The sequence below is a fragment of the Ovis aries genome, chromosome 1, assembly GCF_016772045.2.
Source record: "Ovis aries strain OAR_USU_Benz2616 breed Rambouillet chromosome 1, ARS-UI_Ramb_v3.0, whole genome shotgun sequence".
NCBI lineage: Eukaryota > Metazoa > Chordata > Mammalia > Artiodactyla > Bovidae > Ovis > Ovis aries.
The window spans coordinates 259,311,184-259,323,810 of NC_056054.1; the positions used below are offsets into that span (position 1 = coordinate 259,311,184).

At 41.3% G+C, this 12,627-nt stretch overlaps 1 protein-coding gene across 12 annotated transcripts in view; it reads right to left on the reverse strand.

Annotated features, from left to right (window-relative positions):
• The window catches only part of NEK11 (NIMA related kinase 11), a 281,512-nt gene that overhangs the window by 19,923 nt on the left and 248,962 nt on the right, over positions 1–12,627 (reverse strand). The window lies entirely within an intron of this gene.

Genomic DNA, 12,627 nt, shown 5'->3' on the forward strand with positions numbered 1-12,627 from the left:
CCACAGGGGCAGCAGCAGCAACCAGTGGGGAGGGGGTGAGCATTACTGTTAGAGTCAGGAGCGCCCCTGCAAGTGTTACAAGGTGACAAAGAGACGGCAGGCTCAGCCTGTCACTGCTATTTCATCCACCAGCTCCATTCGGGCCCATCGCAGCAAGGGGGCCAAGCAAATGCTGCATGAAACCTATGCTTACTTCCCCCACTCCTACAGGAACCCTTACCTTTAAATCAGATCATATTCTATTTGCTTCATCTCCAGCAGTCAGTAATAACTTCTGTCACACAGAGTCCTTCAGTATTTCCTTGATTCGAAGAATACCTGATGTCGCTGACTCTGTGCAGGGTTTAAGCAACAATCACTTGCCTTTGGTTCAGTCTGCCCACAGCCTGCAGCTGGAGGGACAGAGGCCCTGCCTGTTACTTTCTTTATGAGGTGAGATGAACACGGTACGACTACTGCCCGAAGGCCCAGAATTAACATGTAGCCTTACAGCACTGCAACTTCCCCTGGATTGGGCTACTTGCAAGCTTCTCTGCAACCTCCCCATATTCCACCAAGATATTTTCTGAAGTGTTACATTCGGCAAAGCTAAGGGTGCTAATCTATGTGTAGGAACCAGGATACTGCTATATTTAAGTCTTCCTGTGTGATTGTTTCCTTGCCATCAATCCTTGTAAATCAAGAGGAGTTTAAATGCTAACTTCAAAAATTCACAAGCTGCAGTTGACAGGAACATTCTTCACCTGCCTGATCCAAGCAGACAATGCGTGATGCTGGAGGGCTAGCTGTTACCTCTCTCAGCTTCTACGCAAGGATAGGGAGCCCAGATGATACCTGAGGACACACACATACACACACACACACACACACACACACACACACACACACAATACAAACAAGAGCTCTGGTTTGAAGCCTTAGGGAAACTAGCTAATGCTTGCTCTCCTTTTCAAAACATTATCAAGAGAACAAGACTTGAACAAGCGCAAGTCTTAAGAACTTTGTCACCTGATGAAGCTGTTCAATGTATCCTCTGTGTTTATTTATACTCAGAAACGTATTTGTATCTAAGAAATAGGTTCTGTGTAAGTGAATGGTATATTCTTCTAAGGCCTGGCAGATACTCAGAGTCAGCTTTCTGAGTAATAGACACAAGTTAAGGATCCATGAGAAAAATTTCTAATATGCTTGTTATTCACTTTAAATTTTGCTTTAATTAAGGATCATTAAAATATATGATGGTTAGCAATTAGGTTGTTTTTATGCTTGATTCATGATTTCATTTGCATTAAAAAGTTTTGAGTAGAAAATCAGAGAGGCATAATGTTTCTTTCCTTTCTCAAGAAATTAGGATGTATAAACTCTATGTTTATAACAACCACGAAACAATTATCTACCTGGTGTACAAAAGAAAACAGACAACTCTTTGAGAGTTATCTTTACATATAAACACATCAAAAGCCATACAGATCTTTATGCATTTATATGGATGATTTAAAAGAAATATGAAATGGGAGCTTAGAGAAAGGCTTGTTTCAGGACCATTGAATGTCAAGACCCTTTTCCACCAAGGATGCTGAAGGAACGGTTCAGGTTTCACTGAGGAACAAGAAGTGCATAACCCTGGTCTGCTCCAAGGACATCTTTGTCATGGGTGTGCTGGCAGGCTGCACCAGTACCAAAACTATCGCCTCTGTTTCAAACCCACTCTTTCCTACTTGCATTGGGATGCTGAGCCCATGTCTCTGCTGACCGTATTTTCCCTTTGCCAGCAGCTTTCTACTAGGCTCTGCCAGAAGGGGGTGCCAGAGGGAGACAGGTGAGCGGGAGAACTTCCCTCCCATTCCTGTGAATGTCAGGCTGACCCACTCCAGTGAATTCACCAGCAGCCAGTGAATTCACTTCTGGTTTCTCCAACCTGTCCAACTTTCCTGTAAACCCTCAGAGAGCCCAGCGCAAGAAGCTGGCACTCTCTTTTTCTGCAACCTGGGCACCACACTACGGGGCCCCTCTGCAAGCTCAGAGCTATTAGCGTGAGTGACCCAGCAGTCCCCCCCGAATGTCTGAGTCTCTGTGCCCAGGGCCCCTCCTCCAGGCTTCTGAGTTTTCATATCCCAAGCTCTTCCTCCTACTCTTCCAACCTTGGGGGCAACCATTTCCTGCACTTGCTACTCTGAGATATTCCAGTATCCCCTGTGTCTTCTTGGCTCCCTAATACATGGTTAACAACTCAGTATTACACTCCCTCCACTAGAGCAACTGGTGTGTACCTTCTCTCAACAGGCCCTACCTATGGACAAGCTGGCGGAGAGGCTGGGCAGGGGTCCTTCCCAAGATGTGTTCTCTGAACACAGAAGACGTCCTTATGTGATCTGTTGTGTGATTTGATATTAAATCAGCTGTAGGTCAAGCTACCTGGCCCTTACCAAGGCATCAGAGATGAGCACAAGAAAAAGTTGTTCTGTGATCTTCCACCTCCATCCACTGCTACCCACGTTCTAACAGGAAATGGGAATGAACAGGCTGTGAGGTGGTAATTACAGAATTCTACAACAACTTCCTCAGTGTATACACACTCACAAGCAGGTTTACACACTCATGAACATACACCCACACACCACACCATACACAGTTTTTCGCCATTTCTTCAGTGAGAAATTAAAGCAATGAGAGGGATTTCCAGAGAGGAATCTGGAGAGCCACAACCAGGACACCAGGCGTGGTTTGTTGTTTTAGTTGCCAAGTCATGTCCAACTCTTTATGACCCCAAGAACTGTAGCCAGCCAGGCTCCTCTGTTCATGTGGTTAGATGAAGAGAATTGGATGTCGTTAGCAGAATAAATGCCAGCAATGTTGGGGTTGCAGTTGACATTTATTTCCCTACACAGTGGACTAAAAAGTAAATGCACCTTGATTTGAAATACTTTTAAATGAGTGGGAAAATTCCCAGTAATTCATTTACTTTTAGGAAAAGCATAATGCTAAAGTGCTGCTTGTTCAGCTGTCAGCCCAGGAGGCAACACTCTGACCGGAACAAACACTCCTGTTTTTGCAGGAGGCAGTCATGTGCTGCACGAGTCTTGCTCAGGCAAGTTCCCAAGAACCTTTTGTTCATGCTGCTTTAATACAGCAAGATTGCACACTGGGAAACACTGCGTGGAAGATGTCAGGTGCGTTGCTTTGTCTACAACAGTGAGGACTGGAAATAACTCCTGAATCTTGTCTATTTCTCTTGCCTCTCATTTTTTGTCTTCCTATTTGAACCATCTGGAACAGGCATGCATGAGCACCACAGGGATCCTGAGACTGAATCACCTTTGCCCCTAGTCGAGGTTGGAAGGGATCAACTTGAGTTTGTGGTGCTTGTTACAGATGTAGAAGCTACAGTTATAGGCTGAGTTGGCCGAACATTCATTTGAAAAATATTCAGTGTCTTCTAGAGAGACAGTGGCAGGCTATGAGCAGATTCTTCAGAGGAAGGATCCCTGCAGCCCATACCTGCCCGGATCCCACACTACCCGGAAGTTGCCTGGATCAGTCCTCAGGATCCCTGGATTCTAGGTCTGCTCTGTCCACAGGCTGAGGCTTAGAGAACATTCCTGTCATCTGCAGAGTGAGCTCAAAGCTATACTGCATGTCCTCCAGACTAAATATCAACAGGTTACAGAGATGCTGCATTGTCTTGATGGCATGAGAACCGTTTCAGTTTTCACAGTCTGGAGATGGCACGTGCCCACACAGTCCGTTCCAGTCAGCATCTAGTGTTAGACAGTGGCTGGACACAGGCATCAGTGTGGCAGGAGGTGCTGCTGATGTGGGGTGGGGGGGGAGACCCTGGATGCTAGACACAGACATGACTACAATTGACCCTTCTCCTGTGTCCCAGGCCCTGGACCTAATTACCTCAGGTAATAACAGGCATTGTTATCCACATTCACAGATGATGAGGTTAAATCTCAAAGAGGTAAAGCTGCGGCTCAAGGTCATAGAGCTGTTTGATGGCAAAAAGTCAGAGCTTATACCCAGGTCTCCTTCTCAGGGCAATCACAAAGCCCCGTCTGACTCCCTCTCTCCCCACTCAATTTTGGGCTTTAAGAGCCTTTTCTCAGGTGATTACAATTTTACAGGCAAAACTCATAACTCCTTGGGTGACAGTGACCTGGCTATCATATTATGACAGGTTAGTATTTTCCTAAGATTAACCAGCCAGTTCTTTAAAATAAAAAGTAAGTTTAAAGCCTCACTGGTCTTTGTGGGCATCCATTGAGTAGGCCAGTGGTTTAACGGAACGGAACTTACAACTGTTGCTGCGTTCTTCTCTTCTCCAGTACATCTATCCCTGGACCTTACTGATTTGCATGCACCAAACGTTTGCAAGAACTGTACTTTTCATTCTGGTCTCCAGTGTTCCTTCTAAGTGACAAACATCTGCCACCTTGGCACATTCTTTAATACTTCTGTTTTTGCATGCATGCTCCTAAACAGGATTTACTCATCACTATTCAGCCAACAACTTGGAGCACAACAGTGGGCTTCCAAGTGCTTGATCAAATTTAGGTCAAAAGTCATAAGAAACAAATGAGAGTAGGCAACATTATCTTTCCCATTTTATGAAGCAGGAAACGGAGGCTCAGAAAACTCAGGAAGTCACTCAAAACTACAGAGCCGGTAAGTCACAGAGTTGATCTGGAAGTTCCAGCTAAATTTCCAGGGCTGACACAGTTCCCAACACATGTAAACAGAGCTTGAGGGATCCCCAGAACCCCACTGTACACAGCAGAATTTGTGGAAGGAGGAAAGTAGCTAACAGGGCTAGTGGTATTTCCTTCCCTCCAACCTTGGTGTAGGAAGAAGCTCTGTGGTCCTCAGGCTGTGGAGCTAGATGCAATGGCTGGGCTGTCAATGTTTACAGACATTCCATCAGGGGTGCTGACAAAAGCAGCTTAAAGAAATGAAACATCATTCTCAAGCACAGTTTGGAAGATACAAACTGCTTGAGATGCCCCATTATGTTGTTACCCAACTCCTGTATTTTCTGTATTCGTCATTTTTTCCCTGCAGATAATACAGACTGTACTTCCTTCTATTGATGTGCAGAAGCAGCCAAGAACATCCTGCTGCAGTTGACACTCAAAAGGTGCAAATATGCCAGAGCCTCTGACATTGCTTTTCACTTTTAAGTTTGAAAGAATATGTGTCATATACAAAGTAAAAGTTAAAAATTAAAAACAATGAGATGCAAGAGATAAAAAACAATACAATGTTTAGAATGTAATAGCAAGATGTTCATCAGTGAATTTGTCTATGAAATTTCTCCCCATCTAGTCCTGAGAAGTCATCTTTGAGGCCCCACTCTCTCCTATGAACACCTCGCATCAAGCCTCACGTGAAAGCCCTTCTCCTTACTTCAGCCCTACATGCTATCCAGAGAAAACAGACCTCTGGTTGTCTGAAAACTGCCCTTAAAGCCCATTTTCCTTAAGTCTAATCACAGTCCACCCAAGGGATTATTATAGATGAGTGAGTGATCTTTTGGAGACTTGGGGACACTGGAAGGAAGAAACTCATTTGTTTATGTCCCTATATTTCATTCATCCATCCACTCACTCCTCATTATGTACTCATTGAATACCTAATCTTTGTGCCAAGGAATCAAAGCATCCTGTTTAAATCATCTCCGTATCTTTTTTCCATGGACAAATGCAATAAGGAAGTCTTACAAATGCAAAAATCGTATCTGCCTTTCAAAACACACTGTTTCACCCTCACATTTCTCAACATGAGGGGCATTTTCTTTATAACGCTCTTTAGGCTGTCTGGCAAAAACCTTCTAAGTTAGTTTACTCACCACCTTCCACTTAGGCAAAAAATTGTGTCATACAAACACACGTACAAATTACAGAGCACTTGTCTTATACCCAAATAACCTAGTCTATGAAGAATCTTGGTATGATTTGAGGGGTACTGAAACCTCATTGTCTGGAAGCTGTGTTTAATGAGAACCCTTTCCTGGTCTTCCTTTCTTGTTCGATGGGGTCTCATAATAAGCATCGTGTCCATGCTTCTGATTGCAGGAGATCAATGTTAGCCTGAATCCTAACTAGGAAATGACTCTTTTATGAATTTTTAAAGTAATCCAAGTAGCAATTTCAGAGACTAACTTTGTGTTGCTTTGGTTTCCCCAAAAAATTCAATTAGGAAAGAATGTATACCAGTGAATTTTAAAATGTTTTCCCCAATTCCATGGCAGGTAAAATATTCACAGAGACCAAGGGTCCTAATATTCCAGAAAGCTACAGGCCAAGCAAACAGCAAAAAGCATTCTGGAGGAATTCAGTAGCACCTAGCATTTTACAGAACGCATAGAGGAAGTACGAATTACAAAAACTAGACAATAGTGACTGTACTTAAGTTGAATCTTACCAATCATTAGCAGCTAATATAATTAAGTTTTACAAATTGTTAAAGGGTTCTGATACAAAGAATACGTCATCTCAGTCCAGAATAGAGTGGGACATGCAGAAGCCTACCAGCAAAATCTATGCCATACAAGGAGGAGAAAAAGCTAGACCAGACTGGAAAAGTCATGCTGCAGAAGGGTAACTGCCACATCCTAGGGAAGGAGCTAGAAACTTGTTGTTGCTCACTCTATCTTGTCCTCTGTACCCCTGCATTTAGCCATCAGATTTCTTCATTCACACCGTTCACATGCCAAAAAGTAAAGTTGATCACACTCCACAAATACTTGAGAGACCTTTAGACAGTTCTGAAACACTTCATGCTTTAATATGTCAAGACTTTCTCAGCTATTACAGATACATAATATAATAAGTCTTATATGGAAAAAGCCTGAACATGGGCAAACCAACCCAGCAGAATCCCTTCCTGAAGTCTGAAGAGTCTCCATGTTGAGTTACTGTTGGGTGGCCTGCTTTTCTTTGAACATCTAAACTAGTGATTGTACTTCAACACTTCTTTATTAGGAGTTGACCATAAAAATAGAAAGTCAAACATAGTTAATTAATGCATGGCAGTAGGGAAACACACTCATCAAATCAGCCAAGGGCATCCCTGTCATTTATTCCTCAGAGACTTCAAATCAAAATCTGTCTTCAGTTTTGCTCTTAACTCTTCTTCAAGGGTCACGTATTTTTAATTTTTAAAAAAAAATGCAAGAAGGAAACATTTAATTCTAATTAAAATCAACAGATTGTAAATTTTCTCTAAGTACTTCTAGTCTTACTTTTAAATAGAGTTAAACCCCCCTAGAAGACTATGTGGTCTAGTTCATCATAGACCATCACCAAAAGAAGCCACCTTTATGAACTTCCCATCTGCATTTCCTGCATAAAGATTGTTGAGGATGTAACATCCCTCCATATGCTCTACATGAAACTAAACACAAAAGCTCCGTCTCCCCTGAGGAACCAGTAACAGTCACATTCTTGCTAATGAGAACTAGTAACCATATCATGTCTCTCTGTTTTGACTTGGTCTCCTAGAAGCTCAGGACCACACTTCACACTCAGCCATAGCAACAATAGTCACACTTTGACTGCCCCTCACTTCTCTCTGATCTTCATGTTCTATATATATTATTTTATTAGGTTTATTGCATATTTCATTTAATGTAAAAATGAATTAAATAAACTTCTCTTAGGAGTTAGAGTCTGATCAGCACAACATGATATGCATACGTGTCAACTGGTAGTCTGATTTTCAGATCCCTTCAACAGAGAGTTAGAGAATAAATTTTTAAGTAAAATTTCAGTCTTTCTTTCTGTGTCTCGTTTCTCTCTTCTGCCTTCTGCTACTGAAGACAATAAGGACTTACACTGCTTATTGAGGGCTAGGTCCATATTTCTTAGAATTTGATATAAACCGGGACTGGAACTTGGCTCCAAAGTAGGAGTTGCAGGATTAGAGGATAAGTAAAGAAGGTTTTAATTTCCGTGGTGAGAAGTCCTCTGATCTCATAGAGTTGGGGAGACTTGTGGAAATCTGGTGCATGATTGCAAGCTGTCCTGAGGCTCCTGGATCCAGGGGCCTGGTGGAGTTCCAGAGAGTCTGGCAGCATTGCAGCAGCAGGGGACAACAATGGCCTAATGGAAAATTGTCCAAGACCAATGACTTGACCACAAGGGAGACAGAGCCCTGTGCCTGGGCAGCAACCTATGCCTCTGTAAGTTGCTTTCTCTCACTTGCCCCACTCTCCTCAAATCTCAGCTGGTTCTCTGCTTTTCTCTGTGATGTACATCATAATTTCCTGGGATTGGAATGCTGCTGTTGAAAGATACATTAGAAAATAATCCTTTCTTCACTCCTCTTGTGAGATGATGCAAAGGCAAAGGCCCCCTGCCTTTTCTGAAATCTCTTTTGTCAGTTTCATTTCTGCCCTGATATTGATGAGAATGTACAGTTTGATAAGAGTGAGACGGGAATACATGAGCTCAGCTTCCTGCCTGTGCTGTCATCCAGGCTGGGTCTATAACTGAGCAGGGCTCCAAAGTCATGGCAAATCAGAACAGCAAAACAGAGGCTGAGAAGTCTCTGATGTGCTTGAGAAAATCTATTCCTATGTCCAGCATGATTAGTCTGTGGAAAGACCTAGTTGATGAGCTGAAAATATAACTGTGTTCATAGATTAGAAGAATTAATATTAAAATACACTACCTAAGGCAATTTACAGATTCAATGTGATTCCTATTGCATTCCAATGGCATCTTTCATAGAACTAGAACAAATAATATAAACAATGTATATGGAAACACAAAAGATCCCAAATAGGCAAAACAATCTTTAGAAAAAAGGACAAAGCTGGAAGTATCATGCTCTCTGATTTCAAACTGCACCACAAAGTTGCAGTAATCAAAACAGTATGGTATTGGCATGAAAACAGACACATTGATCAATGGAGTAGAATAGAGGGCCCAGAACCTATACTTACATGGTCAATTAATCTACAACAAATATGGCAGGGATACAGAATGGAGAAAAGACATCATCTTCAGTAAAAAGTGTTGGGAAAACTCAGTAGCTAAATTTGAAAGAATCAAACTGAACTGCATTCTCATACTATATACAAAAATAAACTCCAAATGGATTAAAGACTTAAATGTGAGACCTGAAACCATAAAACTTCTAGAAGAAAACATAGGCAGTTTTTCTTTGACATTGATCTTAGCAATTTTTTTTTTTTTTTGATTTGTGTCCTCAGGCAAAGGAAACAAAAGCAAAAATAGTCAAATGGGATGACCTCAAACCAAAAAGCTTTTGTACAGTGAAGGAAACTGCCTACAAAATAAAATGACATCTACTGAATGGAGAAGATATTTGCAAATCACATATACAATAAGGTTGAAAGTGAAAGTGCTAGTTGCTCAGTCATGTCCAACTATTTGTGATGCCATGAACTGAAGGCCACCAGGTTCTTCTGTCCATGGAATTTTACAGGCAAGGATACTTGAGTGGGTAGGCACTCCTTTCTCCAGGAGATCTTCCTGACCCAAGGATTGAACCCAGGTCTCCCATAGTACAGGCAGATTCTTTACCTTCTGAGCCACCAGGGAAGCCCAAAGTGAAAGTGTTAGTCACTCAGTCTTGTCTAACTCTTTGTGACCCCATGGACTGTAGTCTTTTAGTCTCCTATGTTCATAGAATTTTCCAGGCAAGAATACTGGAGTGTGTAGCCATTCTTTTCTCCAAGGGATCTTTTCAGCCCAGGGATCAAACCCAGGTCTCCTGCATTGCAGGCAGACTCTTTATTATCAGAGCCACCAGGGCCTGGTGGTTAATAATATTATTAAGAGTTTAATATCCAAAATATGCAAAGAACTCATACAACTCAATATCAAAAAACAAACAACCTGATTAAGATATGGGCAGAAAACCTGACTAGACATTTTTCTAAAGAAGACATACAGTACAGCCACTATGGAGAACAGTGTGGAGATTCCTTAAAAAACTGGAAATAGAACTGCCTTATGACCCAGCAATCCCACTGCTGGGCATACACACCAAGGAAACCAAAATTGAAAGATACGCGTGTATCCCAATGTTCATTGCAGCACTGTTTATAACAGCCAGGACATGGAAGCAACCTAGATGTCCATCAGCAGATGACTGGATAAGAAAGCCGTGGTACATATACACAATATACTCAGCCATTAAAAAGAATACATTTGAATCAGTTCTAATGAGGTGGATGAAACTGGAGCCGATTATACAGAGTGAAGTAAGCCAGAAAGAAAAACACCAATACAGTATACTAACGCATATATATGGAATTTAGAAAGATGGTAACGATAACCCTGTATGCGAGACAGCAAAAGAGACACAGATGTATAGAACAGTCTTTTGGACTCTGTGGAAGAGGGAGAGGATGGGATGATTTGGGAGAATGGCATTGAGACATGTATAATATCATATAAGAAATGAATCGCCAGTCTAGGTTTGATGCAGGATACAGGATGCTTGGGGCTGGTGCACTGGGATGACCCAGAGAGATGGTATGGGGAGGGAGGTGGGAGGGGGGTTCAGGATGGGGAACATGTGTACACCCGTGGCAGATTCATGTTGATATGGCAAAACCAATACAGTATTGTAAAGTAAAACAAAGTAAAAAAAAAAAAAAAGAAGAAGACATACAGATGGCCAACAGACATATGAAAAAAATGCTCAACATCACTAATCATCAGGGAAAATGCAATTCAAAACCACAATGCATTGCATCTATGTTTACTGCAGCATTATTTACAAATCAAGATATGAAAGCAACCTAAGGGTCAGTGGATAGATGAATAGATAAAGAAGATGTTTATACATATATATATATATATAAAAACATATATATATTATATGCATTTCCACATATATATATATACATAAAATGAAACATTAGAAAAAAAGGAAAAGAAGGAAATCTTGTTAAAGATGGATAGAATTTCCTTGAGGATATCATGCAAAGTGAAATAAATCAGATGAAGAAAGACAAATAACATGTAATTTCTCTTATATGTGGGATCTAAAAAACAAGTGAATAAATGTAACAAAACAGAAACAGACTTACGGATACAGAGAATAAGCAGGTGGCTGCCATGTGGGAGGGGGTCGGGGGAATGAGTGAAATAGGTGAGGGAGGTTAAGAGGGACAAACTTTGAGTTACAAGAGAAATTAATCACAGGGATAAAATGTACAACACTGGTAATATAGTCAGTAACTATGTAATAACTTTGGTGACAGATGGTAACTGGACTTATCACGGTGATCATATTGTAATGTATAGAAATATCAAATCACTATGCTGTGCATCTGGAACTAACAGAATGTTACAGGTCAATTATACTTCAATAAACTCATAGAAAAAGAGTTCAGATTTGTGATTATCCAAGATGTCAAGACTGTATATTGTCACCATGCTTATTTAACTTATATGCAGAGTACATCCTGAGAAACACTAGGCTAGAAGAAGCACAAGCTGGAATCAAGATGGCTGGGAGAAATATGAATACGCTCAGATATGCAGATGACACCACCCTTATGGCAGAAAGTAAAGAGGAGCTAAAGAGCCTCTTGATGAAAGTGAAAGAGGAGAGTGAAAAGGTTGGCTTAAAGCTTAGCATTCAGAAAGCAAAGATCATGGCATCCAGTCCCATCATTTCATGGGAAATAGATGGGGAAACAGTGGAAGCAGTGTCAGACTTTATTTTTTTGGGCTACAAAATCACTGCAGATGGTGACTGCAGCCATGAAATTAAAAGATGCTTACTCCGTGGAAGGAAAGTTATGACCAAGTTAGATAGCATATTGAAAAGCAGAGACATTACTTTGCCAACAAAGGTCCATCTAGTCAAGGCTATGGTTTTTCCAGTAGTCATGTATGGATGTGAGAGTTGGATGGGAAGAAAGCTGAGCACTGAAGAACTGATGCTTTTGAACTGTGTGTTGGAGAAGACTCTTGAGAGTCCCCTGGACTGCAAGGAGATCCAACCAGTCCATTCTGAAGGAGATCAGCCCTGGATGTTCTTTGGAAGGAATGATGATAAAGCTGAAACTCTAGTACTTTGGCGACCTTATGCGAAGAGTTGACTCATTGGAAAAGACTTTGATGCTGGGAAGGATTGGGGGCAGGAAGAAAAAGGGACAACAGAGGATGAGATGGCTGGATGACATCACTGGATGTCATCAATGGATGTGAGTTTGAGTGAACTCTGGGAGATGGTGATGGACAGGGAGGCCTGGCATGCTGTGATTCATGGGGTCGCAAAGAGTCGGACATGACTGAGCGACTAAATTGAACTGAACTGAACTGAACTGAACTGAAGATGGGGGAAGAGGGAACTGGATGAAGGCAGTCAAAAGGTACAAACTACCAGTTATGAGATACATAAGTACTGGGATGTAATGTACAACATGAGAAATATAATTAACACTACTGTATGTTGTTATAAAAGTTGTTAAGAATTCTCATCTCAGGAAAAGAATATTTCTTTTTCTTTTTTGTATCTGTAAGAAATGATGGATGTTCACTAAACATATTATAGTCATTGTTGCATGATGTATGTAAGTCAAATCATTATTCTGTACACCTTAAATTTATACAGTGCTGTATGTAGGTCAATTATGGA